Here is a 19,284-nt window from a genome sequence, read left to right as displayed (position 1 = left end):
TGTTCTTTTTGTTAGCGCATATGTTAAGGATGTTAGCGCTTATGCATAGGATAACACAAATGTTTCGTTTGTTAGCGCTTGTGCTTAATAAGGTAGAACTTTTGCATGGGTTTGCGCATATGCTTGTAGATTTAGCGCATTTGTTCAAAAGGATAGTGCATATGCACTAGTTTAGCATAAATGCCTTTAGATTTAGCGCATTTGTTGTAGTTTAGCACAAATGCTCAATAGTATAGCGCTTTTGCTTCAAATTTGATGTTTTTGATAAGTGCAAAGGCTAAAAATCACTTTGATGATTAGATTTAACGTGTTTAATATGCATTGATGATAAAATAGGGACTTGATTGAGTGATTTGTTGGATAGATAGATAGATTGATTGATTTGATAGATTGATTGCGTGATTGGCTTGATTGCTCGATAGATTGCTTGATAGATTGCTTGATTAGCTTGATTTCTTGATTGATTGCAAGATTAGCTTGATTGCTTGATAGATTGCTTGATTATCTTGATTGCTTGATTGATTGCTTGATTAGCTTGAGTGCTTGATTGATTGCTTGATTGTGAGTAGTTCTAAGAAACCGATTTAGTTTCTGATGTAAGAGCTTAGCAGAGTTTTGAGTGAACTCGGTGATTGATAGAAAACCATGATTGATAGGTTTTAAAATGATTTGATAGCATAAGTTGCTTCAATTTGATTTGATAGATAGATAGCATAGATTGCTTCAATTTGATTTGATAGATAGATGGTGATTTGATGATTGATTGATTTCTCTTGATAAATAGGAGAAACTTGATGTTCTCCAGTGTCGTGAGAAATTACCTGCAGTGCGTCATTTAGTGCCAGAGTTGACACAGGCCAAGGTTAGACATATAGATGCATGTGGTTTACACCATTTGTTGTATATGCCTGAGATTACACATAATAGAGGATTGTTGACGGTGTTAGCCGAGAGATGGCACAGTGAGCATAACACTTTCTACCTACCTACGGGTAAGATTAGTGTGACTCTTGAGGATGTCTATAGGCATCTGCACATCCCAGTGACTAGCGAGCTAGTGTAGTATGATTTTTAGGATCATGTTGGTATAGAAGCTTGCAGAGCCGTGTTTGCTGATGATAGCATTGAAAGAGAAGAGATATGATGGGTGGATATGGTGATGTATTATGAGGCTCTTCCTATTATCCTTGCTAGTCTGATTGGAGGATTTATTTATCCAGATAGGCAATCATGAGGTTTTTCTATTGGATGGGGTGAGATTCTCTGAAGTATGATGCAACATCGTACTCAATATGCTTGGGGCATTTGTATGCTGGCTCATTTATACCATGATCTTCATTAGGTAGTGTATGATGAGAGTGTGAATTTGTCTACAGGATGCACTTTATTGTAGATCTAGTGTTGGGAGCACATTGCTATTACTCGGCCTATCCATCAAAGAGTTCATGGAGAGAGGAAGCCATATGTATATTTTTATGTAGGTATCCTTACTCAACATAAGTTGGGTAAGATGGAGTATTGGCGGTGGATGCTTGATTCTTTGGATAACATTACTTGGAGACCATATGTTGATTGTGAGCTATGGATGGATGATGCACGGACCTTACCATTTATCATGCAAAGTAGATATATCATTGGTCAGACTCCTTACATTGTTGAGTGACAATTGCTTAGTTGCATTCTTAGACAGTTTGGTATCATCCAGCCTATGCCTACTGGTGTGATGATATATGCTCGGTGGTAAAGAGATAGGCGAGATTAGGGACCTTCGTTATCATTTGAGATTGCTCATGTAGAGTTTGTTTCTACTCTGAGAGTGGCTTATGATATGAGATTGCACATTCTTGATCTTGGAGTTACTGCAGAGTATGCTCAGTATATACTAGCTCATCCATTTCATCGCATTACTGATCTAGCAAATCCTCCTCCCAGCTTAGGAGAGGATGATGATTCAGATGATCCAAGTGAGAGGAGACGTAGTTAGAGATGAGAGCTTAGAGCTACTCAGAAGGTTGGGGGAGGTGGAGATGAGGGTGGGGATGGAGGTGGTGGTGGTAGGAGACTTGGATGGAGGGGAGGTCGACTAAGAGTTTGTGGAGGACCGTTTAGACTAGTTGGCAGGATTTGGAGACCACATCCTATGGGTGGGAGGGATGTTGGAAGGATTGGGAGGGATCATGGCAGAGCATGTATGAGATCACTGAGAGGGTTGCCATTGACAGGAGGAGGCAGGGTGACTGGATTGGATGGGGGTTGTAGGAGAGGCATTGATTTTGGACAGATTCAGCTAAATCCTAGGGTTATTGTAGCTCATGGTGGAGATGATGAGGATCCTGAGGATCATGTTCCTCTTATTAGATGACGGGTTCAGAGAGTTACTTGGACCAAGATTCCAGCAATTGGATAGGTTGGTGGTGAGGAGGGGATTGGGGTTCATGCACCACAACAAGATTTGCCAGAGCAAGATGCACCAATGCATGATATGCCAGAGTAGGATGCACCAGAGCATGATGTGCCAGAGCAGGAGACCATTGACAGTCTAAGAGCACAGATTGATCACCTTCGAACAAAGGTGCAGACTCTTATGACTGAGAGGGATAGAGCTGTTACGAGACAATAGGATACTCAGGGCCTTCTTGATCATATTCAGTAGGTTGGATCAAGTACTCTCTTGGCTGACACTATTAGCGCACTAGTTCAGGCTTAGAAAGAGACTTCCCACTAGCGACGATGATATGAGGATGTAGTTGCAGAGAGCCAAAGAGCAAGTAGTTATCATACTACCATGTTGATGGACACTAGCAGTGATGGGGTCATGGGACCTCCTCAGAGGAGTGGTGAGCATGGGAGATAGACATCTGGAGGATCTTCTTGCCCACAGCCACAAAGATGGACAGAGTCAGGTGGTAGTGGTACAGGACAGTCGTGACTTGATGTGGAGGCACTTGTATTGTTTATCTGATATCATTATATACTTGGACTTTTTATTATTTTATATGCAGACATGGACTCTATATGATGATGATCTTTATCATGCATGTTATTCTATTTGATGATCTATATGCCTTGATTATATGGATGCAGTGATTATATGGATGATGTTTCTTTATGCATGTTATTCTATGTGATGATGATATGGATGCAATGTTATGTTTTTGTTTTGATTTTTTATTTTGATGATCTTGGATGCAAATGAAAATGATTACTATCTTAAATGATGCAAATGTAATGATCTATATGGAATACAAATGAATGATTGATTTGCATTTGATGATGATGCAAATGATCCATATGAAATGTTTTTGTATTTTTATATGTAATGTTTATAATGTTTATGAATCTAAGTGCAAAAATGCAACTAAATGATTGTTAATGAAATGATAATGAAAACTATAATGATGATACACTATATGATGAATAAAAATGCACTCAATTGAATGCAAACTAATGCAATTATAAAATGCAACTAAATGAAATGGATAATGATTAAAATGATTCTAAAAATGTATGCACCTATAATGATTTAAATGCAAATTGTTTTTGTTTGTCCAAGTATACTCAATCTTTATTTATGACCGTTGATCTATTAATGAAATGATATACTTATAATGTAACTGGTAATGAATGCTTATAATGCAAACAAATAATGAGCTAATGAAATGATCTAACTAAAATTGTACTGCCATTCTTCATATGTTATCTTGTAACAGTGCTTGATTTCATCATTGAGATTTAAAATGTTGTAAGAAAATACAAGCAACTTGACATAATGATTCAAGATGACCTGAGTATTCTGTACATGGATTTTGATATAGCAAGCTAATACAAGCAACTTGATATAATGGATCAAGTTGACCAGAGTATTGCTTGCAGAACAAACAAGGATTATCTCCTTTCATGCATGACTTGGAACGTCCTCCTTGATCTTTTGTCGATCATATCCTGAGACAAGTTCATACCATAGTAAGAGATAAACCACAGACAACAATCAAAGAAAAATAATCATGCCTCATCATAGCTTCTCTAGTCATGGACATCCTTGAGTCGCATAGAGTACATGATTAGCAATAAAATCAAGATATAAACATTGAATCTTGTATGTCATTCACATGTTCTTATGGTCATTAATTGATATAATCATCTTGATGAATGATCTTTAATAATCCCATATTACTTGCTGATTGATTCTTTGGTTTCTAAGTTTCATGATTCAGTTGTTATGAAATGCCTTGATTTTTGTTGCTTTATTACTCATTATTTGTTTCAAAATCCTAGGTGTTTTTGGTTTTTCTAAGTTTTTTAAATTTTTTGGATTTTCAAAGATTCAAAAGATCACCTTAGCAAAAGGAATTATGATTTTTCCCCCAGTGGAAACAAAAATTTATTATGGATGTATGAATTGATCAAGATCCAAACCATGACGGGATAAAAATGCAGATATGATTGATTTTGATAAAATCTAAGACAGTGACTATGACAAGTATGTCAAATATTAATAACTATTGGTAAGTTGCATATTTCTGCTGATGGTTCAGAGCAATGGATGCGAAAGATGAAAGGTGGAATGAATAAACTAGGATAGATGGAAGTGATAGATGCGATAGGATGGAGTGGATAGGTGCATGAAGAGATCTCATAGATGGAGGAACTCACTTTTTAGATAGCACCTTTTTACAAGGTTTTCACTGTCTAAATTTATTGCATTTTTTCCATATTTTGATTTTTATCTTTTAAGACTTTATATGCTTTTTGTTGATTTTTTTTAGGACTTTATATCTCAAGCATAGAATTTCTTGAGATGGATAGAATTGATAGGTTCATCAAACCAATCACCATCAGGGGTAGATAATTTTTATGCTTCTGATCCATATGTTGCTACTATGACAAAGGGTCCTAGCCAATTTGGTTCAAATTTTCCCTTCTTTTCCCAGTCTTGTTGATTCTTGGATTCTCCCTGAGAAATATATCTCTAATCTATAAAATATGTGGCTTGACTCTGTGGTTTATAGCTTCTTGCCATTCTTTGTTGGTATACTTTCAAATGTTCTATTGCATTTTGGCGACATTCTTGAATCAATTCTAGTTCTTGGAGTCGAGAGACTCGTTGTTCTTCTTCTGGTATAAGACCTTGCAAGGATACTCATAGAGAAGGTATCTCTACTTCTATAGGTAATATGGCTTCTGATCCATAGACAAAACAATATGGAGTTGCCCCTATTGGAGTGTGGACACTAGTTCGATATGCCCAAAGAGAAGGATTTAGCTAAATGTGATAGTCTTTTCCAGCTTCATTGAATGTTTTCTTCAAGATTTTCAAGATAGTTTTGTTTGATGTCTCAACTTGACCATTTCCTTATGGATAATATGGAGTAGAAAACCTATGTTGGATATGAAATTGTTCACATAGCTCCTTCACATCTTGATTTTTGAATGGTCTTCCATTATCAGTAATAATGGTCATAGGAACTCCATAGCGATAGATTATATAATTCAAAATAAATTACGATATTTGTTTTCCTGTCACTGTTGTTAAAGGAACTACTTCAATCCACTTAGTAAAATATTTAGTAGCAATCAGAATAAACTTATGTCCATTAGAAGATGAGGGATTGATCTTTCCTACCAATTCAAGGCCCCATTGTGAAAATGGCCATGATCTTGTCATAGGATATAACTCTTGGGTTGGTGCATGAATGACATTTCCATGGATTTGACATTATTTACATTTTCTAGCATATGTGAATGAATTTATTTCCATAGTAGGCCAAAAGTAACCCATACGAAGAAGTTTCTTAGCCAATGTTAAACCACTTGAGTGTGTTCCACAAATACCCGCATGAATGTCATTAAGAACTCTCTCAGATTCATCCTTTTCAAGACATCTCAAGAATGTACCATCTAGACCACACCTATATAGGATATCAACAATAATAGTATAGTGATAGGACTGACGGATAAATTTTCTTATCTGATTACGAGATAATTCAAGAGGAAGGATATGATCTTTTAAATACTGATAAATTTGACCGTATAAGGATTGACTGGTTCTTGATATGTGGAAAATTTGATAGGTATGCTGGGATTGGATGGTAGGGGCTAAGATATCTTCCATGAGAAATTCGTAATGCTATTGATTCTCCTTATTTTGCAAGAGAGATGATATTGTCGACATTGCATCTGCTACTTTATTCTCATTTCTTGGAATTTGGGTGAATGATATTTCTTTAAAGTGTTCTTTAAATTCCTCCACCAACTATTTGTATGACATAAGCTTATCATCCTTTGTTTGATATTAATCATTTATTTGGTTTATAATAAGTTGTGAATCACCATAGACATGTATCTCTTTGACGTTCCACTCAATGGCCATTTTAAGCCCTATAGCCAATGCTTCATACTCTGCAGTCTATGTCAAATTCACTCGGTATCATGACCCATTTGGCTAATCTCCCTGTCAATGTTGACTTGCTCAACAAATATTTGAGAGAATCTATCTTTACTATTAGTTTCACATAATGAATCAACATATAATGTCACAACTTCTGAGTTGGAAATACAACTGCTAGACATATCTTTTCACTTGAGGAATAATTTAATTCATAGCCAACAAGTGTTCTGCTGATATAATAAACTGCTCTTTCTTTTCCTTCATCATCATGTTGAGCTAGGAGAGCGCCTAATGATACACTTGTTGCAAAGACATAGAGTAACAATGGTTTCCCTTTGGTTGGTGATATCAGTACTGGAGGACTCATAAGATATTGTTTTATTTGCAACAAAGCTTCTTCACATTTTAGATCCCATTTGAATGGAACATTTTTATGTAGAAGATGGGTGAATGGAAAACATCTATCTGCTAACTGAGAAAGAAATCTCCCGATTGATTTCAATCTTCCTTGTAAAGATCTCAATTGACTTATGTTCTTAGGTGACTCCATCTCCATGATAGCTTTGACTTTTTTAGGATCTACTTCAATGCCACGAGCTGATATAATGTACCCAAGGAGCTTTCCAGAGGTTACCCCAAATGCACATTTATTTGGATTTAATCTCAATTGATATCTTTCCAACCTGTCAAAAATCTTGCTAAAAATGTTCAAATGTTCTTGTCTTGTATGAGATTTTGCAAGTATGTCATCGACATAATCTTCCATAAATGTGTGCATCATATCATGGAAAATTGTCATCATAGCCCTTTGATAAGTCTCTCATGCATTCTTAAGCCCAAATGGCATAACATTCCAGCAATATCTTCCCCATGCACATGTGAAAACTGTCTTCTCTTGATCTTCAGGTGCGATTCTTATTTGATTATATCCTAAGAAGCCATCCATTAATGAAAACATCTCATGTCCTTCTGATAAGTCCACTATGATATCAATGTTTGGTAGCGGGAAATCATCTTTTGGACATGCTTTATTCAGATCTCTGAAATCTATATAGACTCTTATTCTCTTCTCTAGCTTTGATACTGGTACAATACTTGAAACCCATTCTAGATAAGCAACTGGTCTTATGAAACCTACTTCTAATAGTTTCTTCAGTTCTATTTTTACAAGAAGAGCAATGTGCAGATTCATCTTTCTTAGCTTCTGCTTAATGGGTTTTGCTTTTAAATCCACATTAAGATGATGCAAGATAAGATTAGGATTAATTCCTGGCATATCTGCATAAGACCAAGCAAAATTTATTTTTCTTTGTGTAAAGAATTCCATGTATTCTTTCCTCTCTTTTTCTCACAATGAGGTAGAAAAATGAAGTATTTTAGGATCCTTTGATGTACCAATGTTTACTACTTTTGTTGGTTCTATCAGGATAGCAGATCTCTCTTGAAAATATGTAGGAAGAATGTCAAACCTTCCATCTTCTGGTGCCTCAAGGAGGTTTTCACCATCAGATACGTCCTTTATTTTCTCTTTTGATTGATCTAATGTTGCCATGAAATGGTTTTCAACAATAGGTCTCTTTCCTTGTTTTATTTCATTTTTGCGACTGGAAAGTTTGGCATTTTCCTAACTATGAGAAACATCACTTGATTCTACAATGGAAGATATCTTAGGTGGGATGGGTTCAACAGCGTTAAGGTACATGACTAAGTCATGATCATTGGAAAAGACATTCAGTTCAAGGTTATCTAAATCATCCCAATCAATTAGTTCAGGATGAAGAAGGGGTAAATCATAATCACTGTCATCATTAGGTGTTTCAACATTCATGACATAATGATCATAGCTTGGCATATAATAGGTATTGTCATAGATTAAATGTTTTTGAGAATTGTCTTTCTCAAGCATTTCCAAATTAGTCTTAACAAAATTAATATTAGCATTGTGTAGTTCACACTTAAGTGGTTCTTCAACTGACGTTTGTCCCTTAAATGAATAGATTATATCCACATGCACATCTTTAATACTACAAGTTCCTTCTTGATTGACCTCATTTGCATTTAGAAGTTGACATATTTATGCACATGATAAAGAGGATTCTTTTAATATATTTTGTATCCTTTCAAACTCAACTTCTTATAGACTAATAGTCAATCCAACATGAATGTCTCTTAGTTCTTCTAGGGTTTTGCCACATCTGGATACATCTTGTTCCTCTTTTGATGAAAATCTTGTATTTTCAAATGCTTGATTTATCCTTGTTTGTACTTGTTGTGGCATTAGTTCTTTGTCTTTTTCATTTCCTTTCCTTTTTGCATACACCTCTTTTCTCTGAATTCTGAGTTTTTCTTGCCTTCTTTCTAACTTCACCTTTTGTTCTGCAATAGAAAAGTCTTCTTTCGTGATAGTTCCTTGATCTTAATTGTGTTCCTTACTTGATGTAGTAGATAAGACATCTGGACCCCATTCATACTCATTGGAATCTATTTTTGAATCCTGATCTAAGATTACTCCACTATACCTTACTGGAATGTCGTATGCTGCAAAAAGTTCTCTGATTTCTGGCATCTCTATTTTTACTGCTTCTGGAATATCTTGTTCAGATTTTGCATTTGTTTGACAATATTTTTCTTCACCTTTGATGGTAATCTCCTCTTCTTTCTTTTCATGTTATTCTTGCTTCTTTTGTTTATTGGTTACTATTTTGGCCACTTGATGTAGCTTTTCTTACCAATTTTCTTCTTTAGAAACTGATTTCTTTCTCCACTTTTGTTGTTGATGATTATGTTGCTTTTGATTTAATTTTAGATATCCCAACCCAGATTTATCTTCTATAGATTGTGAGTGCGAACAAATAGGTTCTGAAATACCTTGATGTTGCTTACCAATTGGTCCTTTTCCTTCATATCCCATCTTTTGCATGATTTCATATCCTTTGCCATATTGTTTTATGGGAATATTGACTTCTGCTGCTATTGCTATAGTTTTATCTTCATCCTTGTATAACCAACCAAGAATGTCTCTGTCTTCATTTTCCTCTTCAAGAGTTCCAGCACTAACAAAAGTTCCTTTAAACATATGTTTTGATCTTCCTGATGTCTTTGATTGAATATCTGTAGGCTTTCCATATGACTTAGGGGAAAGTGGAAAATTCTGCAAAGAATACTTTCCCATTCCTTCATGTAATTTGAGCTTTTCTTCAAAAGTTTCCCATAACTTTGCTTGAATTTATTTGGTAGGATATACTGGTTCTCTGTTATGTGGAACTCTTGTATCTTGTGTTGGCTTCAAATTATTGCAATATTGACTGGAATATGCAATTATAGTGATTTATTTTCCTTCATGAGGAAATTTCACACATTGATGATATGTAGAAGGGACTGCTTGCATCTTGTGAATCCATGGTCTCCCTAAAAGAATGTTGTAAGAGAGGTTCAAATCTAAAACTTGACACAACGTATCCCTTTCCATAGGTCCTATCCTTATTGGTAGCACAACAAATCCTTTAGAAGAATGTTTCGCTTCATCATAAGCCTTGATGGTTATTTTGTTTTTTGGGTCTACTGTATTCTCTAAATATCCCAAAGCTTTTATCAAACTTAATGCACAAATGTTTAAGCCAGCTCCTCCATCTATGAGCACACATTTGACATGATTTTTATTAATGGAGACTTCAACATGTAAGGGAGCATTATGCGGATGTTGTAAGGATGCATCATCATTTTCAAAAAATAATAAGCAATGAGGATCTATAAAGTGTCCTACCATGTTTTGGAACTGATCTACATCCAAATCTTTTGAAACTGTTGTTTCCACTAAATATTTCTCCAAAATTTCCTTATGCATAGGTGAAACCTTGAGAAGTTCCAGAATTGATATTTGAGCGGTTATTCTTTGTAATTTCTCTACTAAATTGTATTGTTGTGATGTGGATGTTGAGTCTTTTGCTATACCTAGAAAGGTAACCTTTTCTTTTCTTCTCGTGATAACATTGATTGGTTTTGAAGATGGATTTTCGTTAACAATGATCGCATTTACCACATCATTGTATGTATAAGTGTAATTCACTTTGGATTTTCCTTTGTCATCTTTTAATTGGGATGATTCACCTTTGTCATAATTTGGAAGTGGAGTTTTGAAATCCAAGTGTGATTCGTTTGTCTTATGGCTATCCACTGTGATGGTTCCATTATCGATTAGATCTTGGATAAGGTGTTTTAATCTATGACAATCATTTGTTAGGTGTCCTTTATTCCAATGATAATTACAAAAATGATTGTCATTCCACCAATTGGGCTTGACTGGTGGTTCATAACTTCTTGCTTCTGGTAAAACAATCAATTTGTTGGCAAGTAGAATTTTTAGAGCTGATTCCAAAGATTCTCCAATGTTTGTGAATTTCCTCTGAGGATTGGAGAAAAAGGACTTGGCTTATGGTTTTCTGGATTATTATTGCTTGGGTTTTGACTTGACAGATTAAAAATTGGTTGTTGTTGTTTAGTAGTACTATTATAGTCATTCCCTTCATTGCTGACATTCCTATTCTTTGACCAGAACTTGGGTTTGTCATTGTTGTTGTTGTTGTTGTATGAATTATTGTAAATTTTTAGCTCTCCTTTCTTCACCATTGCGTTCTCTATTTTCAGACCATTCTCGATCATTTTGGCAAAAGAGGGAGGACATTGCATCCTTAGTTGATAACTCATTTCACTTATAAGATTATCAATGAATATGTCTATTTTTTCTTGATCAGGTACATCTCAAGGATACTTATTAAACATGCATTTCTATCATTGTAAGAAAATCATAAAGGGTTCACCATTATTTTGTTTAACATTGCAAAGATCCAGCATTGTTATTTCATTCCTTATATTGTAGGAGTATTGTGAAATAAACCTATTCACAAGTTCTTCAAAGGATTTGATTCCGGATGGTAATCTTGAAAACCACTCCATTGATTGTCCATTTAAACTCCTAGGAAAAAGACGCATAAGGTAAGTTTCATCATGAGCAAATTTCATGCTCATAGTACAAAACTCCCTAATGTGATCTTGAGGATCAGATTTTCCATCATATTTGTCATATTTAGGAATCTCGCAATGTTGCAGAAATGATTTCATATTCAAATTTTTATCGAATGGATATGGGCATATATCTTCTAATGAATACTTCTTGGAGCTTGTCCCATTTTGCATGTCCCATATCTGTTGTTGTAGAGTTTGTATTTGTTGAGTAAGGTTTGACAATGGATTATCCATATAGTTTCTCCTTGTTTCTTCGTGACTTCTCTTATCACTATGCTCTTTTCTTTTGTCATCCCTTTCTTTCCTTGTTTCTTCATTGCTTTCTTTGTTCACATCTTTGTTATTTGGCTCATCTATGTTTTGGGTGTTACTTGCCTCCGCATCTTGTTTCAAGCTTTCTATGTTAAAGTCTTGTGGTAGTTTAGCTCCAGATTTTGCCAACATCAAGAGATATTTTTGTTTTTGTTTTGCCAACAATTTTTCCATGAGCCTATCAAAATTGAAATCTTTCTCATGGTATCTAATGGTGTTATTGACTGCTTCTTCATCAACAGTGGTAAATCCAAAAGTTTGGAATACATGATTATCTTCTTCCTCCATTTATTGTTGTTTTCTAAGTTGTTTGTGTTGGGCTCTAGTCCAAACTGGCATGTGATTATTTCAAAGTTGTTGAAAGTTTCAAAGGACAAAGTCAATAGGTGATTATTGGTTTAGGAAGATATGCCTTGTTGATTTTACCGCTATTGTTTGTTCGTTGGGATAAAGCGTCTCTTTGTTGAAAAGCACGTCTTTGCAAAATTTCACCATCAAATTCTGTACCGTAGCCACGTAGGTAGTGATGAAAAATGGTGTAGGAATGTCCTATGTTTCAATAAGATCTTGCGATTGATATACAAGAATCGTATCCTTTTTTGAGTATCTTTATAACTAGGTTTTCTTTTCTTAAGGTGATACTTAAAAGTCATATAAGCATTTGGCAATTCACAAGTTTGTTTGATTCCAATGTTGGTGCGATTCTGGTTTTGATATAACCTAGGTTCAAAATAGGAAAGATATATCCAAGATTAGGAACCTAGTATAGATTGATCAAGCTTCGTGATAGAGGATTTGTTTATCCTAATGAGAAACTTGACAAGGATGTCGATTTTCTTAGCACTTAAGATGTTTGAATCAATAGCTTGTTCAATGTTCATGTTTATAGAACCTTTTGGGAATAACCTATTAGATTAGTGACCTAGTTGTTTGAGCTAGTTTGAAAATACGTGATGGTTTAGAGACAAATCTACTACAAGAATTATTTTGATATTGATGTTTTGACACTTTGATTTTGATCTAGTGTTTTAAGTGTTGGAAAGATTTTTGTATTTACCCTTTTGATCACACTTTTCCAGTAATTTGTTGGATTTTTGCTCTCTTCTAGATGATAATTTTCTTCAATTTTTGACCATTTGGAACATTTTACAGACATAGAAGACACAATGTTTAATAAACAAAATGCACAAGCAAGTACAATCCCTATGGCAGACTGAGACAATAGTTGTTGAATCTCACGTGGGGTTTCCCCTGAGGCTATGCTATTCAAAGTGGATATTTAGATGCTTGACCCCACTGGCTCCACCCTCGGCACTCACTTCTTCGGGGAAGCCAAGCACTAGTTTCCATGAAAACTCCCCATGGCAAACTTTATATCTCTACTAGGAACTGTATGTATGTGAGCCGCTTCAAAGGTCTGACCTCCTGTGCCAACAACTAGAAGAATTTTGGCAACTAGTACAAGTGGTTTTTAATAAAGGCTTCTGTGTTACTACTTATCAGATTGCCATTAGTTTTATGTCAAAGTTATACTATATACTCTAGCCGGTTATCTATTACCAAAATATTCAGTCGGTATGTACAGTCTAGTCGGTTACAGAAGAAAGCAGTCACAGAACACAGTATACACCGAGCTGTCTACCGAGTATCTTTACATGTTTACCAACCAGCAAAGATGACACACCAAGTTGATTTACACCAAGTGAAACATGTTACCAGATATATTGAACCTGGACATGCACATGAAAATGTGTTACAAGATCAAGGCACATCTAACCATTATGAAATTGGAAATTACACTTAAAGATTGTGTATGATTTTGAGGTTATCTAACCAATGAAATATTTTGCATGGTTATTCATTTAATAAATCATGTTTGTAAGATCGAAGCAATGAATTGGATCACCGTCATAAGTGATCTATTTATATAGCATGAGTTAAGAGTTAAAGGTGTGTGCATGAGTGTAAGAAGACTGTTACAGAGACACAGAGGTCACCGAGAAGGTTTTTAGAGAACAGTCGAAGAACAGAGTAAACAGAAGGGTTTACCGAGTTACTATATGGGTTACCGAGGTATGCTATAAGCAAGGTAATCTATTCTGAGCACATAGAATCTGCTATAACATTCCAGATGTAAAGTTGCAGATATTTGTAATGATTTTATTGTAATATTGTGAAGTTGAAAGAGAAACCTTTAACAGGGTAAAAGACTCTAATCAAGTCTATAAATTGTAAAACCTCTAACCAAGTGCAACATTTAGGTGAAGTGTTGTAAAATCCTTTAGCAAGGTAGATCTAATAGATCTTGTTACTCCTAATAGGGTAAGCTATCAGAAATAGCTAAACATGTAGCTCTAATCGAGCACTCTTTATTATTGCAGTAGTGAAGTTGTGGGTGCCATCCCCACCACAGTTTTTCTCTCTAACCAAGAGTTTTTGCATAACCAAAATATATGTGTTATGGAGTGAATCATGTATGATTGTTATCTATTAGTTTTAGTTTTATATTATGTTACTGCACTATTCGGTTTATGAATAATAGTAAATATATTGTTGAAGAAATGTTTTGAAGTACTGATTCACCCCTCCCCTCTCAGTACATTAGCTTTCCATATTGGGCCTAACAATTGGTATCAGAGCTTGAATCTTGGAAAAGGGTTTAACTACCTAAAGAGAAAGATCTTATCAATGGAAGGCTATAAACAATCTCAGAGGATTGTGTATCTGCAAGAAGAGCTGGATCATGCTAATCAAGTGATTGCAGACATGCAAAGGCAAATGCAAAAATCTCTAAAAGTGAGAAGAAGATTATCTGATGATTTGCAGGACTCTCAAGAGTTAGTGGAACAAATTGAGACATCATCTAAGAATAGTATATCTGAAGAGACTGAAGAAATGATTGGAGTATTGAAAGAAAAGAACAAAGCACTGGCTGATCAACTAAAATCAATGAAAAGAGAACATGAACATTTCAGCACACAGATGACTGAAAATCTTGATGCATTGAGAACAACTGAGGATAAAGTAAGAGATTTAGAAAGAGAGAAACAACAACTTGAATTCTTAGTATCTGATAAGAATGATGAAATCACAAGGTTGACTGAAATTCAACAAAACCTATCAGATCAACTAGGCTATGCACATCATGAAGCAATTCTGAAGAATGATGAGAATCAAGCATTGAAACTTGAAGTATCAAAGTTAACCGATGAACTTGAAACAGAGAAGAAATCCAAAGAAACACTAAAGAAGAGTTATGAAGCATCAAAGATGTTGGATGAGCAACTAAATGCAAGAAGACCCAACAAAGATGCAGGACTCAGTTACAAAGGAAAAGACTCTACTGAGAAGGGAATTCATACTATCAAGAGAGGAAAATCATCAAAGCAAGCTGGAAACAAGAATAACATCAAAAGAAAGAAGCCTATTTGCAACTACTATGGAAATCAAGGTCACACTGCCAACATATGCCAAATTAGAAAAGGTAAGCAACCGAATGTCACTAAGTCCAATGGTTATTATTACAATTGCAATAAATATGGTCACACATCTAATCAATGTAGGACAAAGTCTGTTAACAATTATCAGAAGGCAAAATTCAAAGGGTTTTGTAAAAATGCAATAGATATGGACATAGTACCGAGAAGTGTTGGTTTAAGCAAAAGAACTATATGTGGTATGCACACCGAGCAAATGCTAGAGGTTACCGAACTCACACAGATCCTTACCAACAATATTCTGCAGTACCATGGGATTACAATACAAGGATATGGTGTGAATGTTGTGGAAGATATGGACATATTAGTGCTAACTATTTTATAAGGTTTGGGATGTACAACTGAAGATCATGGAGAAATCCTAGTATGGCATGTTTTCATTGTCACAAAGTGGGACACTTAGCTGGAGATTGCAAAGATCAACCTAGAAAAGACAGTGAGGAAATAAAAGAAAAATTAAAGATGATTTGGAAAAAGAAGGAAATTGTATCAAATGAAGAAAGCACCTTACCTACCGAGTTAGGTGCTCCTATTCCAAATTAATCGGTAAAGGTATGAAGGGACTGCATTCTCTGAAGGTTAAAATCTTAACAGTTCCTATTATATTATGTATTAAATTCAAAATCTGCATAGTTAAGATGTATTAGTAAGTTTGAAATTCTATCAAAGTCTTTTGAAGCAATTTACAAGAAACTTGTCAAGTCGGTGAATACAGGAAGTTTGTCAAGTCAGTAAATGAAGGAAGTTTGGTTACTCGGTTAAAACGGAAAAAGGAGAGTAAATCAGTTAAGGAGGAATCGAGTGCATTTAATGTTTTTGACCTAACCCGCATGGAGCCCAATAAGGTATTTTGTGTACTTAAAAGCATTTTTGTTGTCATTTACACTTACCAAGTTTTTGAGAAAGTAGAGCAAGCAATTCAAAGGTGATCAAACCTCCTACAAAGCAAATTCAAGGTATTTACATCAAATCTCAACACATTGTTAAGCTGGTTTACAGTGTTAGTGTAGGTTTTTTTATTTTCCTTATGTTAGGGGGTATTTATTTTTCCTACACATATATTATTAAGCTTGCTTAGGTTATTAGGTGTGGTTAATATGAGGACACGTGGTAGAATACATTAGCTACATGTGTAACTCTCCACCTCACATGGGTAGTTGAGTTACACACCCTCTTTTGGCTTGTTGTGCCACCTCTCATAACCACTATTTTGTCATTTCCTAAGTGGGTTATGGGGTAGTTGGGTTTCTCACCCTCTTTTGGCCTTATGTGCCACCTCTTATAACTCCTTTTTTGTTTTCATGTAAGGAGGTTATGCCACATATTTTGACATTTACCAAGTAGGTAAAAACCTCCCACCTTTTATGGGGTAGTAGGTAAAACCTCCCACTTTTTATGGAGGTGGGAGTTAATGCACCTCTTGGTTGTATATGCTATTATTTTTCTATATAATAAGCAATATACTCTCACCTTCACTACTTAAGTGATAGCTCGGTGAGAGTCTTCTCTAAATTCTCTTCTTTATCTCTATTTTTCTCTCATATCAGATTTATCTTCATTCAGCTATTTTGATCTTCGATCATCTGTTGCTTAGAGTTGCATGTGATCTATGACCGACATCAGATCCTGGCTCAATTCTTGCTTCTCACAGAATTTAACATGGTATCAGAGCCTTGTTGTCTGGTATAGCTCATTGCTTTTCTGATTTATTTGAGAGATTTGAGATTGTTAGATAGCTAATATTTTTCTTAAAAACCAAGTATGCTCTTCTCCTGCATTTTCGTGTGATCTGGAGAATCAGAACAGTTTAAAGGAAAATAAGCTTCTAGTTAAATCTGGTTTTATATATGTGTTCTTTGAGATCTGGGTGATTGTAGCATTTTTGGTAATATTGGAGGCTTCTTTAGCATTTTCAGAGTGTCCAGAAGGCTTGTGAAAATCATAAGTGACTTTTATTTCAATAAATTCAGAGTTTGGAGAACACAGTAAAAAAAAATTAGAGTGAAATATTTTACTAGAGCTGTTTTCATTTTGGCCCTAGTGTTCTAACCTCCATTCATTTTCAGAAAATAATATTTCTGGGTTTTATTCTCAGCATCGAAAAACTTCTGGGTTTTGGAGGGTTTTTTTAGAAAATTAATAATTTTTTCAGAAATCGAGTTTCAACAAGGCTTAAGTCATTTTTCTATCGGGGAAATTCAACAACCTTTCTTAAAAGTTGCATAACTTTTGCCTCAGGTGTCAGTTTTTTGCAAATGAGTACTTGACGGAAACCTGGAAATGAGCACTCTTCATAATTGCAGGTCTTATTGAAATATTCTACCCTTCTTTTTTAGATATTGCAGGTTGAATCAGCTGCATGTTTTTTTCCCTTCTATAGATCATATCTTTCTTCTCACAACTCTATTTTACAAAAATGAATAGTTGTTGGAAAGGTATTAAGAATACATTGAGCAGCAATAAGGATAATTTTTTTAGATTTTGTGTTAAATTTATATGTATTTAAACTTTCTATTTTGGCCATTAAAGCCTTAGAAAGCATTGTAATCTGATAAAAGCCTTGTAAATGCACTAATTATAAAGTGTCAACTTGTAATATTTGGGGGGGGTGATTTCAAAGACTAGTGAAAAGGGGGGGTGTCTCTTGTGTCTTCTTTCTTGCACTCTTCTTGACTCTTTGCAATCTTCTTTTCTGCTATCATGGATGCATCTACAGTTCCACTTTTAACACCATATAATTACTTTGAATGGAAATCTAAGATGATAATATATCTGAAAAGACATGGATATCATCATGTTACTATGGGACTTGAAACTGAACCTCAAGATGCTGCAGAAAAGATTAAATGGTTTAATAAATGTGATGAAGCTTTTGGTACATTGTGCATGTCAGTCTCTCCTGACCTTCTTTTTCACATTGAATCTGCTACTACACCAAATGCAGTATGGACTACTTTGGGAAACCTCTTTGGTAAGCAGGATGAACTAAGAGGTCATCAATTGGAGAATGAACTCATAGGGTTGAATCTAACCAATTTTGATACTATACAAGACTTCTTCACTAAACTTAAGTCTATAAGATTGTAGTTGGAACAGTGTGGAACTAAGAAAGATGATAAGCAACTGATCTTGAGTATTCTTTCTGAGCTTGGTCCTAACTATTCAGTGTTTGTTTCTACATTCTATGCTACCAAATGTGCCCTAGGTACCACATTCAAAATGCCTTCTTTAGATGATTTTGCTGCAGAACTCACTAGGGAGCAGGACAAATTGGTTCAAATGGGTACAATAAAGCCCTCTAAGTCACATGCCTTAGTTGTAAATCAAGGCACAAAAGAACATAAAGGGTCTAGTAAGCAAGATAAGAAACAAAAGAACCAAGGAGAGAAGAAGAAAGATCAGAAATCTGCTACTTCAAAAGCAGACAATGAGACCTCTTTATCAAAAGGTGAACCTAAGAAGGAGAAGGTCAAGTGTTCTTATTGTAAGAGGCCTGGTCATGATGAACATAAGTGTTTAAGGAAACAAATTGATCACCTTTCAAATCTTCTTGAAAAGAATAATATCAAGGTTCCTGATTCAGTCAAACAGAGTTCATCGAAAGGATCTTCTAAGGGCATAGATAAGAGTAAGGGGAAAGGAAAGGGTAAGGCCCTAGTTGCTATTGCCTCACAACCAAATTCTTGGATAATTGACTCAGGTGCTTCACACCACATGGCTTCTTCAGAAGATGATTTCACATCTTTAGAGCCATGTTCTATGCCTTCCATCCTAATGGGTGATGACACTCCTGTTGAAGTGCATGGGAGAGGGTCTATTGATGTGGGTGAAGGAACATTTCAATATGTCCTTTGTGCTCCATCTTTATCAACTAATCTCCTATCTGTTTATCAGATCACTCACACTGGTTCTGGCAAGCGAGTTGAGTTCACATCAGATGCAGTGGTAATCAGCGAAATGCATAATGGGTCTACTGTTGCTATGGGAAAAGAAGATCATCATTCTAGATTATATCAGTTTTCTCACTTTGTTCCTGACTCTCCTTCGATAGTTTTACTCACTCAT

Source organism: Cryptomeria japonica, chromosome 1, assembly GCF_030272615.1.
Source record: "Cryptomeria japonica chromosome 1, Sugi_1.0, whole genome shotgun sequence".
Classification (NCBI taxonomy): domain Eukaryota; kingdom Viridiplantae; phylum Streptophyta; class Pinopsida; order Cupressales; family Cupressaceae; genus Cryptomeria; species Cryptomeria japonica.
The sequence above is the reverse complement of the archived record's forward strand: the minus strand, read 5'-3'. Positions refer to the sequence as shown.